This window comes from Durio zibethinus, chromosome 25, assembly GCF_047325235.1.
Source record: "Durio zibethinus cultivar Kanyao isolate XHJ-2024 chromosome 25, ASM4732523v1, whole genome shotgun sequence".
NCBI classification, from domain to species: Eukaryota; Viridiplantae; Streptophyta; class Magnoliopsida; order Malvales; family Malvaceae; genus Durio; species Durio zibethinus.
This window is the reverse complement of record NC_143186.1, coordinates 62501-79080: the sequence shown is the minus strand read 5'-3', so window position 1 is coordinate 79080 and position 16580 is coordinate 62501. Positions and strand designations below refer to the sequence as shown.

Below are 16580 nucleotides of genomic sequence, written 5' to 3'. Positions count from 1 at the left end.
AAAAGACACAGCTTGACTACTATTTAAACATGTGATCAAATATTTGGGCCTCCCTCAAAACATTGTAAGCAATAAAGATCCGAGATTCACGGGGTCCTTCTGGAGAGAACTTTTCAAGATATTGGGGTCCCAACTCAATATCTCCTTAAGCTACCACCCTCAAACCGATGGGTAAACGGAACGGTTCAATGGATTACTGGAGAAATACTTAAGGCATTTTGTTCAAGCCAATCAGAAGAACTGGCCTTCGTTATTAGATGTTGCTCAACTTTACTTTAATTCTAATAAAAGCTTTTCCACTGACAAGAGCCCGTTTGAGGTAGTCACCAGATAATTAACAAGGCTACCCCATACTTCTTTGAAGTAATATAGAGGAAAGAATCCGAGAGCCTTCAACATCGACAAGGAGTGGAAACAAAACATTAAGATTGCATAAGCCTACCTAGAGAAGGCATCGAAGTAAACGAAGAAATAGGCGGACAAAGGTCGTAGGGTGCAACAATTCCAAGCTGGTGAATTTGTTCTTGTTCGACTAGTCTCTGAACAAACCAGATTCTTAAAGAAGAGAGATCATAGATTAGTGCACAAATATAATGGTCCAATAAAGATCCTTTTCAAAGTGAAGAATGCTTCTTACAAAATCGACCCACCAAAGTGGATAAAGGTGCACCCAGTATTTCATGTGAGCAACTTGAAACCTTTCTATACAGATCCTATAGATGCTAGCCGATGGGAGCCAACTAGAGCTGCCATCACCATGAAGCCACCCTCAGAGCGTCGAATCGAAAAGAACTTAACCGATAGGGAAACTGAGGTATCTCGAAGACTAGTTCGTGAATACTTAGTGAAGTGGAATGGATTAAGACTAGAAGAAACTAACTGGGAAAGGGAACATGACTTTTGAAAATTCAAGAAGAAGATTGAAGAATTCAAGCCAGCAAGTCGACAAGGACATTAATAGAATAAGTGAGGAAAGATGTCATGAGCCAACCTTATATAGGGCCATGACCGGGGCTTAGGTTATCATGAGCCATCGATGTATAGGGTTATGATCGGGTAGAGGTGCCAATGGGGGATGGTAGATCTCTTGTGCTAGGAAAAAGTGTCCCCATTTCAAACATTATAATGGTTACTGGTAGCATAGCTCTAAAATCTCTTAGGCTCTTTAGGGGGTAAACGGGCAGCATACTATTGGGCTGTCTCACCAATCGCGATACGGGTCTAGGCCATCCGCCAAGTGCTGCCCCCTAGCCCTGGCGATGATGGGAAGTCTTGATGTACTATCTCGATTATAATAAAATACACCTCCAATTCAAATGTCTCGAATGTTGCCTTGATGTGTTTTTCTTTTTTCTCGATGTGAATGTGTTTTTTTATGTGTGCTTGAGACTGATCTCGATACGAATGTATCTTTTTATGTACGCTTGGGACTAACTGTAGCTTATGGTTATGTGTTCAAATATCAAACTATTAGTGGCTGACTTGGGTGGGAGCGTCCATTTAAGTGCCGCACGGTTTATTGCTTGTTAAGAGAAAGCCTAGTTCATGACACTAGGGCTAGCACGAGGCTAGATTGGTGAGGGTGGTAGCTTGTGTAAGGACTATGAATCGTGGGTTTTAGGGCATGTAAGGGCAATGATGGTGAAAGTTGGGGAGACCTGAGGAAAGGATTGCTTGGGGCTTTATGGCTTGAGGGGATTGCTGTGGGAGAAGGCTTTTTGGTGGAAATTCATGCTCCTCCCCTGGTGTTGAGTCTCTTGGTTTTTAATTTGTCAAATTTTTTGTTTAAGAAGAAATAGCTTTGGTCACTTATGCCATGAAGTAGGCAAGGTACTAGTGAGGCTTGATTCTAGCCTGGTACATAGGGGCCAGACAAAATTGGTAATGGCTACTGACCACTTCCTCTTATTTTAGTTTCCTTCTGTTTTTATTTGTTTCCTTTCTTTTTTTTTTTGCTTAATTGTAATAATAATAATAATAATAATAATAATAATAATTTTATTTATTTGTAATTTTTTAATTTATTTAATTAATTCTAAAAATATCAACAAAATTAAAATAACTAATTCAGAACAAGTTCGAACAAGCCCAATATGATTTAATGCTTAAATCAACTCAAATAAAAACATGCAAATTAAGCTTAAAAAATAAAAAAAAATTTGAATTAACATGGACAAAATTGAATGTCTACCTTATCTACACTTACTTATCTATACCAAAGCTATGGAAACTAAAAGATGATGCATGTACTCTAGTATAAGCTAGTACAAGGAGGAAATGCTTAAGAGAAAATGAACAATAAACTAAATGCAAGAAATGTAAATCCTAAAATATACTCTAGTCTCACTCTCTAATCTCACTCCCTTCTTAACTGGCCATTACTTTTATATATAGCCAAAGATAATATGTTCCAACTAATCAAATTACAAAAAAATGCCAGCTAAGACACCACATGTAGAAAATATGTCCATGTCATCCAAGCTTGCTTCATAAGCTAAGGTTTTTTTAATTTGGAGATTTTATATTTGGATTTTAGATCTAGAAAGAAGCTAAAAACATTACCAGCAATCAATTGCACATTTTGGAAAAAAATTTTCTTTCCTAAAGGAAAAAATTTCTCTTCGTTAAACAAACCAACCTTAAAACCAAATAAAGTTATCATTTTAAATAAAGAAATCTCCAAAAAATTTTCATACTATTAGCTTACCTTTAAGTATTTCTTCTACCTTGATAATTTGTCTATCTATGTTTTTTGAGGCTTAATGTAGATCTGTATTTATAGAGTTTCAATCCAAAAAATGCTAAACCAGAAAGGGTTTTAATTCCCTTTAAATTTTAACTCCAAATTTTAAGTCCAACTCAAACTCTCCTATCTAACTCAAACTTTTCAATCTAAACAGATAAGTTTTACACAAATTCAACCATCTAATTTTTTCTTTTTCATTTTTTTTCATTTTTATTAACCAAAATAAAATCAATGAGAACCTCAGATAGATTGGGGTGTCTGCAGTTGCTTCTCATTGCATATTTTCTATGAAATAGGAATTATGCAAAGACGTAGAGAACCCAATCAAGAATTAACTTGACAAAGTTTTTTCTTCTTTTTATTTTGGGCATACTTAGACTTCTTAAAAATCATAAAACTCCTCCAAATAGAGTTTTAACACTTTGAAAAATAGAAAGCTCCTTTCAATAGAGGTTTAACGACTTTTGAAAAATAAATAAGGTTTCTCTAAACAAAGGCTCACAACTTTTGAAAAATAAATAAAAGCTCAACGACTTTAAAAATAAATAAGGCTCTTAAGGATGTAAGCGAATAGAACTTTCGATGAAGCGGTTGTGAACATGTTAAATTTTTGTTCGTTTATTAAGCTTAACAAACGGTCTTGACACCATTTGTATGTTCATTTATTAAACAAACCGAACACGAACAACTGTTTGTTCGTTCATTTATGTTCACAAACAATCTCATTTAAGTTTTGTTTAAAACTTGTTCGTTTATTATTCGTTTATTGTTCATATGTTTGATAACAATAAGGGGGCGTTTGATTCAGGAGAATCCAAACATTTTCCTTGAAATCTTATTGTTAGGCATTTGATTCCAATATTTGGTTTAGGGTAATCTGTTTCTAGGAAAAATTGATAGATTCCTAACATATCCAAAGTCTCAGAACCAAAAACCCACCTCTATCTATGGTATTCTAGGATTTCGGGGGAAAAAGTAGTGTTATTTTTAAATTTGACTAGACTAAAAAATTGTGAAATAGTCATCATTTTGAAAAGCATATCTGAAAATGGTCTTTTATCATTTCGGGGGATCGATTGATTTTTGCACGTTTTCAGCCAAATTTAATTATTGGTTGCATATAGCTCTTTCATCATTTTACTATTTTAGTTGCTAGCATTATCAAAATGGTCTCTTAGAGCCATTGCCAATGCCAGAGTGACCAAGGTAGAGGGGTTTGGGAGCATCATGATAGTGGTGGATAGGTTTTCCAAGTGTACATCATGATAGTACAGATGTTAGAAAAGTTACCATAGGGATAACTGGCTTGTGGTAGCTAAGCATTCATAGTGATGTTGCTTTTTAATCCTTCAATGTTGACCCTTCCATCATTATGAAGCAGAATTCACCAAGTGTTGGATTGTTCACCCATTAATAGGGAACATAAGTTGGGTTTAGACTAGTGTGAGATGGGTTAGTTTTACCTTATTGATGACAATGTTGCAATAGTAATTCAAACTAGTATGAGAAGAACCAATGATTTACGCAACTGGTCATCGTGCTTGGTTAAAAAGCCAGTGGCACGATGCTACCATATGCTAGATTATGAATGAATGCCTCTAACTTAGAATCTAGGCTAGAAGTGACGTACGCACCCATAGCCTAATTATCGACTTACAAAAGGGCCCATGGCCCCCAATGGCACGTGTCGTAGGTGCAGCCCCTAGACTGACAAGTAGCGTGGGCCTCCTTGGAGCTCAATTCTCATCGAATGCTGGCTAGAATCCTTTACAGATGGCTTAAATATGTGATGGGGTATTGTAAGTGGTAGTGTGGCCTTGCTACCATAATCCACTAAGATTCAACCCTTTGTTTCTTCAATTAATCCCTCCTTCCCCCTTACACACACACACCCACCCACCGAAGTCTTCTTACTTTATTTTTTTACACTGCACCCTTCTGGGGTTAGGGATGAATGGTGTTCCCTTTTGCAACTGATTTGGTCAAGGAATGACATCCTTCCTTCAAGCATCCAAGAAAACAACAACCAAATGCCCTTGGTATTTGTTATAGGGATGGGTTCACCCTCAGTGTGGGCACTTACCTTGAACTCTATTGGCACACGTTGGCCCTTGGTGTGGGTTGTTGCCTTGAATGCCATCAATAGCATTTGGCCCTTGGTTGGTGTGGGCAATCGCATCCAACACAATCGATAGATGCTAGCCTATTATTACCTCGAACACCATCGCTAGATGCTAGTACTTCATCTAAGCACTTGCCTCGACCACCATCAATTCTAGCAAGCCCTTGGTTGGTGCAGGTTGTTGCTTTAGACACCTTTTTGGCTGGTGTTGGTGTTATAGGCTCTAAACTAAAGCCTGAAACCATGTTACCTTAGGCTAGGAATTGACTCCGTATACCTAAGTTTAGCCTATGAACAAAGCGTGTGGCACTAGACCAACTAGAAAGGCAGAATATGTAAGCTAGAAAATATTAAAGAATATTGGAATATGTTCTGTATGTTATTGAAGTGTGCGATCGATATAACTGAGGGAGGGACAGCCCTTTATTTATAACCCTAGCACCATATGGCTACTCTTAAAATCAAGGGATTACATGATTCCTAAAATTAAGGGATTACACATTAAAATACTAATTACATCATGTTTTAAGGATCCCCTCTTATTCTTAGGGTTGACTAGATCCTTCAGCTATGTGTTATCGATCCTAGATGCTTCTAGATGGTTCTGAACTAGTCCCACTCTTTTGCATCCACATAGACACGGTGTGGGCATGATGTAGGCCTGGACTTGGTTGTGTGGGTAGGCTTGAGTTGTGTGCTGGTGGTGTGGACACTTTTTCTATGCTTATTGTGCAAACCCTCATTACTATCCCTGGTGTTCAAGCCTTGGTCGCTGAGGCTCGGGCTTAAACTCCTTGTGCACTCGCCCAGAGAGTGACATTCTCCCCTACCTGATCTCATAATGCCTTTATTGCATCCTTTGTGTGGAACTGCCTAATTTGGTTCTGAAACTACCATAGGTCATCTGCTGGTTCCCAACTAGCTTTACTATTTAGAAGCCCCTTCCACTACATCAAATACTCTAGTCTTGGTTGAAAGTTTTGCTGTATTATAACCCTATTAGCCAAAATGCATTGGACCTCTTTCTCATATAAGGCCCTAGCTCCTATTGGGAATGCCTTGACTCTGTTTGTCTTAGATCCCTCTAGTCCTCATGGGAATGGCTTGAGAATGCTCATATGGAAAATTAGGTGTATTCTCAGCTTTGGTGGTATATCCAACTTGTAGGCAACCTTGCCTACCCTCTTAAAAACTCTAAAAGGTCCCTTCTACCTCTAAACTGAACCCTTATATAGGCCTTTATGGCACACGATATGATGTAACTACACTAAGACAAAGTTCTTCACTTGGTACCATATGTCTCTTCTTTTCTGGTCTACCCACTTTTTAAACCTCTTCACAGCTTTGTGTAGATAAACCCTAGCTCTTACCAAGCTCTGGCAAACTTATAGGCTACTGGGTTAGGCCTTGTATAACTTGTGGTAATTAAATTAGGTGTTAGCAACTACTGCCCTGTTATAATCTCAAAAGGGCTTTGGTTTATTGCTTCACTCCTCTACAGGTTGTATAAGAACTGGGTGACATCAAGTAGCTTCGACCAGTCCCATTGCATGGAATTCGTATAGTGCTTAAGGTAGACCTCTAATAATCCACTCACTTGCTCGATCTACCCATTGGCCTGCATATGCATATTGGTGAAAAAGCTCAAGTCTAACCCCAATAGCTTGAACAACTCAGTTCAGAACCGTATTGTGAATTGCTCGTCCTATTCACTAACCATGGTTTACGGTACTCCCCAGTACTTCACCACATTCTTCAAGAACAAACGGACTGCCTCCTCAACTGGGCACTCTTTAGTTGCTAGAATGAAAATCTTGTACTTGGAAAACCTATCCACCACTACTATGATGCTCGTAAACCTTTCTACCTTAGGTAAATTGACTATGAAGTCTAGAGTGACGCTCTTTCGTGGTCTCTTTGGCATGGGCAAAGGCTTCAAGAGATAGCCTGGTGGCTTGAGCTCTACCTTGTCTTAATGGCACATGAGACAAGTGTTCACATAGGCCTCAACATCATTTTTCATGTACGGCCAATAGTAATGATCCTCTGACAAGGTTAAGGTATGGTGCATGCCTAAGTGACTAGCCCACTTTGAATCATGGCACTCACGCATCACTTCCTTATAAAGCTTTCCATGTTATGGCATAAACAACCTACTACCCTGGTGTACAATAGACCATCGTAGAGCCTGAAATGTATAGTCTTAACTTGCTTGGCATGGTCGATAAGAGTCTGTGCTGTAGGATCATAGGGTAGCCTTTTTTTGATATGCAACAGCAAGGACCCCTTTGGTTGGCTAATGGTAGTAAGGCTCACATTCCTACTAAAGGCATTAGCCACTGTGTTCACCTGCCTAAGCCTATAGTCCAACTTGTAATCAAATTCCTTAAGAAAGTCTTGCCAGTGGGCTTGCTTGGGGGATAGCTTCTTCTATGTCTGGAAGTAGCTGATTGCCACATTGTCAATTCTGACCATAAACTTTAACCCTAACAGGTAATGCCACTAAGTGCGTAAGCAATGCACCATTGCTACATTTCTTTCTCTTGGACCATGTATTTGTACTTGATCTCATTAATCTTTCGACTCTCAAATGTAATCAGATAGTTCTCTTGTATCAGCATGCCCCTTATTGCAAAGTCTGATACATTGTATGCACCTCATACAGTTTAGCATGGTCTAGTAAAGCCAACACTGGCTCCTCAGTCACTGCTTGCTTTAACTTATCAAAAACTTTCTGGCACTCAGTGCTCCACTCCTACACTTTCCCTTTCTTGAGCAAATCAATTAATGGTGTGGTGATGGCTAAGTGGCCATTGATAAAGCACCAGTAGTAGTTAACTAGCCTAAGGAATGATCTCAACTTGGTGACCTTAGCTTGTGGTTCCCAATCTAGAATTGCATGGAACTTGCTAGCACCTATGTGTATCTTGCCACCTCTCACTATATGGCTTAAAAATAGTACCTCTTGGTGGGTAAATAAACACTTCTCTTTCTTTATGAATAGTTCATTCACCCGTAGCACCTCAAACACTTGTCTCAAATGGTCTACATGCTCCCTCAATGTTTGGCTATAGATCACAATATCATCAAGACAAACAATAGTAAAATCGATCAAGGAATGGTTGCAATACCTTGTTCATGAGCATGCAAAATGTTGCTGGAGCATTAGTGAGTCCAAATGGCATGACCAAGAACTCTTAAGAGCCGTAACGGGTGACACATGTAGTCTTTGGCTCATTTCCCTCCTCGATCTTGACCTGGTAATACTCTAACCTCAAATTTAGCTTGGTGAACCACCTTGTGCTTCCAAGTTGGTTAAACAAGTCTGTAATGAGGGGGATATGATACTTGTTCAATTATCTATTTCAACAATTATCAGTTAAATATAATTATGGCCATTTGAACAATTATCTATTTCAAATTGCTTTAACCTTTTGTTTTGTTATAAAACAATTGTTTTTTTATCATACAAGCTTATAAAAAATAAAATAATACTAATTTATGAATATTTCAAAAATTAATAACTAAGAGATTTAAAAAATAAATTTGTTTATCGAACCAATTTGAATAGTTATGACTATTTGAACAATTATCAATCTCAAATCATTATGATCTTTGTTTTGTTATAAAATAATTGTTTCTAATCATAGAAACTTATTCAATTAAAAATAATACTAATTTAATAATATTTCAAAAATTAATAAGTAAGAGATTTAAAAAATAAATGTGTTAGTCATACTAGTTCACATAGTTAAAACTATTAGAATAATTATCTATTTCAAATCATTTTGACGTTTTTTTAGTCATAAAATATTTTTTTCATATTATACAAGCTTATTCAGAATAAAGTAATCCTAATATATTAACATTCAAAAAATTAATAAGAGATTTGAAAAAATAAATTTGTTTACCAAACAAGTTCAAATAGTTATGACTATTTAAATAATTACTTATTCAACCATGGTGTCCTTGGGTTTGGTCGAATGTCCTCTTGGCCTCCTTCCTTTCTTTGTTGTTTCAAATGTTAGTTTATGATGGTTAAATGGTGATTATATGTTTATTTAGCATGTTTTGTGGTTGATTGAATATATATGTTATTGTTTGGCTACCATTTTTGTTCATATGAATTCTTTGCCATTTTTGGATCATTACATGTTTATTGAAGTTGTTTTAAGGCTACATATCCCTTCATGAGGTAAGTATCAAGTGGTTAATACTTGTGTGGATGAAATGGGATGAAGGAATGCATTGGGAAGTATGCTAGGTTTGGCCAAACCTTGTTTCATGCTTTGGTCATGCTTGGTTCTTTGATTCATGCTACATATTATGTTTTTATGGTTTTTGCCAATATTCTAACATATTTAAATAAAAAGTTTCTTTGAAAAAAAATGTTGTTTGATGGTTCTTGATGAATTTTTTAAGTTGTTTGGTTGTGTTAAAGGATAAACAATGGTGGAACAGTCAAACCAAAATTTAAAAGTTCCCATGTTTGATCCATTTTTGTCTTGAAATTTAATGCATTACATGTTTGTGTTATGAAGTTAGAAAATATCTAATTTTGTAATTATGTTTCTAGGTCATGCATTTGGCACATGCATTTATTAATGGCATTCTTGTAATTTTGCATTCATTTTCATATCCATTTCTATAAACCCCAAAAAAAATTTTATGACACCCCAAATCGAAACCCAAAACTTGAAACCCCAAACCCCTAAATCAAAACCTTGTACCCAAATCCAAACTCTAAACCCTAAATCCAAACCCTCCACCCTAAACCAACCTTAAAACCTAACCCTAAACCCTACACCCTAAACCTTAACCCTAACCTAAACCCTAAACCAGTCCCCAAACCCTAAATAATTCATGCATTTGCATTGCATTTCATCTTGTTATCACACGAATTTTTTTATATCATGCATTCATATTTTGTCATCCATATTATATTGTCATGCGTTCATCATTTTATTATGTTCATGTATCTTATGCATTGGTTTTTAAAAATTATTTTTCAACGAAAATGTTTTCAAATAAGATAATATCTCAAGTAAATATAATCATCCAGATCTTGCCTAACTATAAAAAGACTCTTGGTGATTATTATTTATGAGAGGTGTTATCTTTTTTTGTGAGACAACTTAAAAACCAGTTCAAATAGTTAAGATTATATGAATGATTTATTTCAAACCACTTGTTTTGTCATAAAATAATTTTTTTGTTCATACAAGCTTATTCGGATTAAAATCATGCAAATTTAATAATATTTCAAAAATTAATAAGAGATTTAAAAAATAAATTTGTTTACCAAACAAGTCATATGATTAATACTATTAAGCAATTGTTTTAGTTCATACAAGCTTATCTGAAATAAATTAATGCTAATTTATTAACATTCAAAAAATTAATAAGAAAGATTTAAAAAAATAAATCTATTTACTGAACAAGTTCAAATAGTTATTACTATTTGAACAATTGTCTATTTAAAATCATTATGACATTTTGTTTTGTCGTAAAACAATTGTTTCAATTAATACATGTTTATATGGAATAAAATAATACTAATTTATTAATATTTCTAAAATTAATAAGAGATATAAAAAATAAATTTGTTTACCAAATCAGTTAAATAATTATGACCATTTGAACAATTATCTATTTCAAATCATTATGATTTTTTATTTTTTTATAAAATAATTGTTTTTGATCATACAAGTTTATTAAAAATAAAATAATATTAATTTATTAATATTTCAAAAATTAATAAGTAAGAGATTTATAAAATAAATGTGTTTGTCAAACTTGTTATATAGTTAAACTATCTTGGTTGATAATTCTATGGTGTCACTGCTAGTCAGCAAGAATGCTTTGGACCTTCTTGTTATATATGGCCCTGTCTTCCAATGGTGCATGCCTTGACTTTGCATGCCCTGGATCCCCCTGGTGCTTATGGAACAAATTGAGCATCCTAATCACTAACAATGGTCTGTAATACTCCCTAGTACTTTACCATATTCTTCAAGAACAAAAGGGCTACCTCCTCGACTGGGCACACCTTGGTTGCTGGAATGAAAGTCTCATACTTGGAAAATCTATCCACCACTATCATAATGCTTCCAAACTCCTCTACTTTGGGTACATTGACTATGAAATCTAGAGTGATGCTCTCTCATAGTTGTTCTAGTATGGACAAAGGCTTCAAGAGACTGGCTGGTGGCTTGAGCTCTACCTTGCCCTGTTGGCACACAAGACAAGACTTTGCATACACCTTAACATCATCCGTCATGTGCAGCTAGTAGTAATGATCCTCTAGCAATGCTAAGGAGCAGCTCACCCTTGGGTGACCAGCCTACTTGGAATCATGGCACTCTTGCATAACCTCCCTATGGAGCTTCCCATGCTGCAACACAAACAACCTACTATCCCTAGTGTACAACAAATCATCTTGCAACTAAAACCATCCAGTTTTACCTTGTTTGGCATGGTCAATGAAAGTCTTAGCTATAGGATAGTAGGATAACCCCTCTCTGATGTACGACAGCAATGATCCTTCTAGTTGGCTAATGGCAGCAAGGCTTGCCTTTCAACTCAGGGTGTCAGCCACTATGTTTGCACATCCAGGCTAGTACTCTAACCTGTAATCAAATTCTATAAAAAAGTTTTGCTAGTGAACCTATTTGGGGATAGCTTATTCTACATTTGGAAGTAGCTAGTTACAGCATTGTCAATTCTAACCACAAACCTCGACCCCAACAAGTAATGCCACCAAATGTGCAAGCAATGCACCACCGTTGTATCTCTTTCTCCTAGATCATGTATCTACGCTGATATTGTTTAGCTTCCAGCTTTCAAATGCAACTGGATGGTTTTCTTACATCAGCATGCCCCTTTTGCAAAGTCTGATGCATCTATATACACCTTGTATGGTTTGGCAAAGCTAACACTGGTTCTTCTATCACTACCCACTTCAACCAATCAAAAGCTTGTTAGCACACGGTGCTGCACTCTCACACTCTCCTATTTTTGAGCAAATCAGTCAATGGTGTGGCTATAGCTAAGTGGCCTTTGATGAAGCACCAATAGTAGTTGACCAACCAAAGAATGATCTCAACGTAGTAACCTTGGCTAGCAGTTCCCACTATAGAATGGTACAGGCCTTCCCTGTATTTATGCATATCTTGCCACCTCCCACTATGTGGCCTAGAAACGGTACCTCTCACTAGGTAAATGAGCACTTCTCTTTCTTTATGAATAGTTCATTCACCTATAACGCCTTGAACACTTGTCTCAAATAGTCTACATGCTCCCCTAATGTCTGTCTATAGATCACAATATCATCAAAATAAACCAAAATAAAATGATCAAGGAACGATTGCAATACCTTGTTCATAGGCATACAGAATGTTATCGAAGCATTGGTGAGTCTAAGTGGCATAACCAAGAACTCATAAAAGCCATAGTGGGTGACAAACGTGGTTTTTGGCTCATCTCTCTCTACGATCCTAACCTGGTAATACCCTGATAATAAATCTAGCTTAGTGAACCACCTTATGCCTCCAAGTTGGTCGAACAAGTTTGCAATGAGAGGGATAGGATACTCGTTCTTGATAGTTAACTTGTCAATGCCTGGTAGTTAATACACAAATGTAAGGACCCATCATGCTTGCATTAGAACAAAATTGAGGCACTCTGTAGGGCTTTAGATGGCCTAATGTAGCTAGCATCAATCAGCTCCTTAAGCTACTTCCTCAACTCTTTCAAATCTAGGGGTGACATTCAGTAAAGGGCCTTGGTTGGTAGCTTAGCCTTAGGCACCAACTCTTGGGTGGTAGCCTGCTAGGCAATTGTGCAGGCATCACATCACTAAAGGTTTGTAACACCTCTAGCACTTCCAAGAAGTTGTTAGTTTCGACAACACCTTGGTCCCAACAATAATAGCTTTGAAAACTCCTGGTAATAGTCTTAGATTCTCCCTTTGAATAATAGCTTTGAATAATAATAATAATAATAATAAAACAAAAAAGCTTTTTAAAAAGTAAATGAATGGTAGGAAGGAAAGGAATGACAATACCAAAGTTGGGCAGATTTAAATTTTTGGGCTTGATCTTTATTTCTCCAAGCGGACATATCTAAGTTGTCGAATTAAAGTAAAGGACTGGGAAGACAAATATCCAAGCTTTGCAGCGGCGGGTAAAGTGGAACAAACCTGTTCCTTCCTCTTCTGCGTTTTAATGATTTTGTAGTACCTCCCACAAACAAAACGTCTGGTTTCAAAGAATGTTGGTTTTTCTAAAAATAAACCCCGTTTTTTCTTTCCCTTTTTCCCCTTTAGTCAGACGGTACTTCCCCTAAGTTATTTTATCCGCAGGGCTACGGTTGGTGATATTTAATATTATAAATTATTTTTTGTTATCTATGATATAATTTTAATAATATGAATATTCCCTAAATCATATAAGAGAAAGCTTAATAAAAAACTCAAAAGCAAGACTATGTACAAAGCAATGGCATAATCTTGAAGTGACAGAGTCAAAGGAGCATTACCTGAAAGAGTCAAAGATTATCCAATTTGACGACGCTCAAGCTTGAACAATATCCTACATCAAGGCAATAAAAGGAGCAAAAGTAGTTAGACAAGACATAAAGAAGAGACAACGGCTGGCTCAACCCTGTATGATTGATGTAGGAAGGAGAGAAGCAAACCTCTATTTGTCCCTCTTGCTACGGCATCTTTGTTTGCTGGTCAAATCATGTTATTCATGGAATATGCGATACGTGAGTGTGATTTATCACCCTAAACCCCAAAAAGCAGGTAGATATATTATTAAAAAAAATGGGGAAATAGAAGACACGTAATAAACGAAATTGTGAGAGAGAGAAAATACATTGCATTACCTCTTTGAAACTTTTCTCGGGTGATTGCAGAAAAATGTAGAGAAAAGGGCTGAAATGAACTAAAAGACAGAGTCCAATGTTGGCAAAGCAGAAGTCCCTATTCGTCTCAAGTCATGTGAGGTCATGTCAGACACCTCGTGGAACCCAACTTTACATCAACGGACCACCGATTACTGCAAAATAATGAAATGGATGAATGAGGCAGTATCTGTTCGCAAGAGAAAGCGGGTAAAATAGAGCAAAACCTGTTGCAAATAGAGGGATTGTGTGCGTCGCCAAAAATCGAAGATGTAAAACCTGTTTTGTTTCCTGCCGATTCAAAAACCCTGATAAAATGGGGAGGGCGGGTATCTGAAGTGGTGTAGGCGGGACCATCCAGATTGACTCGGCAAAATAAACTTTTTCCCAAACACGGATACGGTGCGTTTTGACGAAAAATGTTGGTTCCGCTTACATTCGGTAATTACGGTCTATCAAATTATTAATACGGTGCGTTTAAGTAAAATTAGGGTGGTTTTTAAGTGGTGATGTATCCTTCCGAACTTCAAATGGCCATAACTTTGCGCTCGGTGGTCGGATCGGGACGAATTTTTTTTTGATTCCACATAACTTTTCGAGATCTACGCGATGGCAAACTGCCGAAGGCGGTTTGGCCACAAATTTTCTAAAAAAACCCTTGTTTTCAGCTTGAAATCTAATTTTTTTATTTTTTTAGTGAATTTTAAAATATTAAATTGGCTGGTTAGCCTTCTTTTTTGAAATGAAAATTGAATTGGATTGTATGAAACCATAGCATGATTTATGTGGATTTAATTGTGCCATCAAAGAGTCCAAAATTTTTGTTCCTTGTATAACACTTATTATAGCTAATATAAAAATTAGTTTGACATTAGTAATTTAAATTTAAAATGGTTGTGTTGGATAATGTCTTGTTGCATGGGTTTTAAGGCTTGGGTTCGATTCTTTTCAATAGCGATTCAAAACTTTTATTCTTTTAGTAGCCATGTTTCTTCCACGTGATTCTTTTCAATAGCGATTCAAAATTTTTATTTTTTTAGTAGCCATGTTTCTTCCACGTGATTCTTTTCAATAGCGATTCAAATTTTTTTTTTAATAGCCATTTCTTCCACGTAATTCATGAGTCATGTACTTTCTTTCAAATAACTCTTTTAAATGTCAAAGTTTCTTCTACAAAATTCATACATACACATGTTGCACACTACATAACTTATGAACCATTGACTACAACTTTGTTTGACATAAATTTCTTCTATTGTGCTTAAATTACTATGAAGCTAAAGCAATTAGTGGGGAATTCCTTTCAATTTGCTATTGACATATTTACAGATGAGTTGATTTTAATCTATCAATTGTCGATATTTGATTTAGATACTTGTTTATGTGGTAACTAAATTGATCAAACCTTAAGTTGTCTTGACGATGAGTTGTGCCGATGGTGGTCAAGACAAGTACTCTTATCATAGACTTCAACTCCAGAAAACCTGATTGTCCAAGATTAGCTTTCAATCAAATAAGTTGCTCGGGGACTCAATAAGATCAGCCTTCAATCAAATAAGCTATTACAAAACACACGTCACACAGAAATTACAAATGATAGAAAGAGAATAAGATAATATAGGCAAGAATAATATGTGTTCGCTCAATGGTTGTTGTGTACAAATGTGGGTGGTCCTTTTACATTAATGGCTAAGATTGAGCCAATCTAGTGGCTCTAATATTACATTGGTTAACAAGATTACATAGAATCCGTGATTACATAGATATTATATTGATTAACAAGATTACATAGAAGACGTCTTAGAGATGATATAGCACCACGATTACATAGCCAATCCTTGATTGTAGGAGATGATTTAGCACCACAATGTTCAGCACCTTTGATCTTCTAAAAAGATGTTGATTAATGGACTTGGTAGGTGAACCGGGGCCTTGAGGCTAAGGTCGCGAGCGGCATTGGGGTTCCGGCGATTGGGAGGGGGGCCGGGGGGTGTGCGCACATGACGTGCGATGGGTGCTGGTACTTGGCCCTTGTGTTGGCCCCCTATCCCTCATCAAATCTCTGAGAACTCACACCCCCTTAAAGAGCGTTTGAGATTTTACAGGTTTGCTGCCAGTAGCCGTTCAAGTGTCTGAAATGGGGACACTTTTTTCAAACGGTCACGAAATCTTCTCCGGTTCGAGTTTTTAGCTGAATTTTTTTGTGCATGCCAACAAAAATAGAAGGATCACGTCCACAAAATTTGGGGCCAAAACTCCTTCTAAAAAAATTCTAAAAAATCACGAACCGCAAAAAGTTTCGAAAATCGTGAAAAATAGAAAACGAGTAATCTTCCAACGAAACTTCACGTGAAGGCTTAGGGGACCATTGTATGAATTTACAAGCCATAAAAATGGCATTGGCACGGCAGAAATTTGAAGATGTGCCTAAACCCACCTAGCACCCGATCGATCCCCGGCTTGCGCATCCTGCCTCTCCGGCCGGCTGAGCGCCCGCACGCTCGTTCCGTGGGTTGACTTAGCCATACGGAGTTCATTCCATGTCTAAGCCCCAGTCGGACCGAGGGTCGCGGCAGCTGGACCGGCAGCGGGATCGGCAGCAGCACGCGGGGGGACCGGGTCGATCCCCGGCTTGCGCATTATGCCCCTCCGGTCGGCTGAGCGCCCGCACGCTCGTTTCGTGGGTTGACTTAGGCATACGGAGTTCATTCCCGATCTAAGCATACGGAGCTCATTCCCGGTCTAAGATCGGACCGGCAGCGGGATCGGCAGCAGCACGCGGGGGGGACCGGATCGGCAGCAGCA

At 37.2% G+C, this 16580-nt stretch overlaps 1 long non-coding RNA gene across 1 annotated transcript; it reads right to left on the bottom strand.

Moving 5' to 3' along the window:
• Positions 1-13406: 13406 nt before the first annotated feature.
• Positions 13407-14031, bottom strand: LOC149511423 (uncharacterized). Its single transcript, XR_016333475.1, has 3 exons — positions 13758-14031; positions 13566-13656; positions 13407-13459 (listed from the first exon to the last, which is right to left on the bottom strand). It is a non-coding gene; the product is annotated as an uncharacterized LOC149511423 (long non-coding RNA).
• Between the last annotated feature and the right edge of the window lie 2549 nt (positions 14032-16580).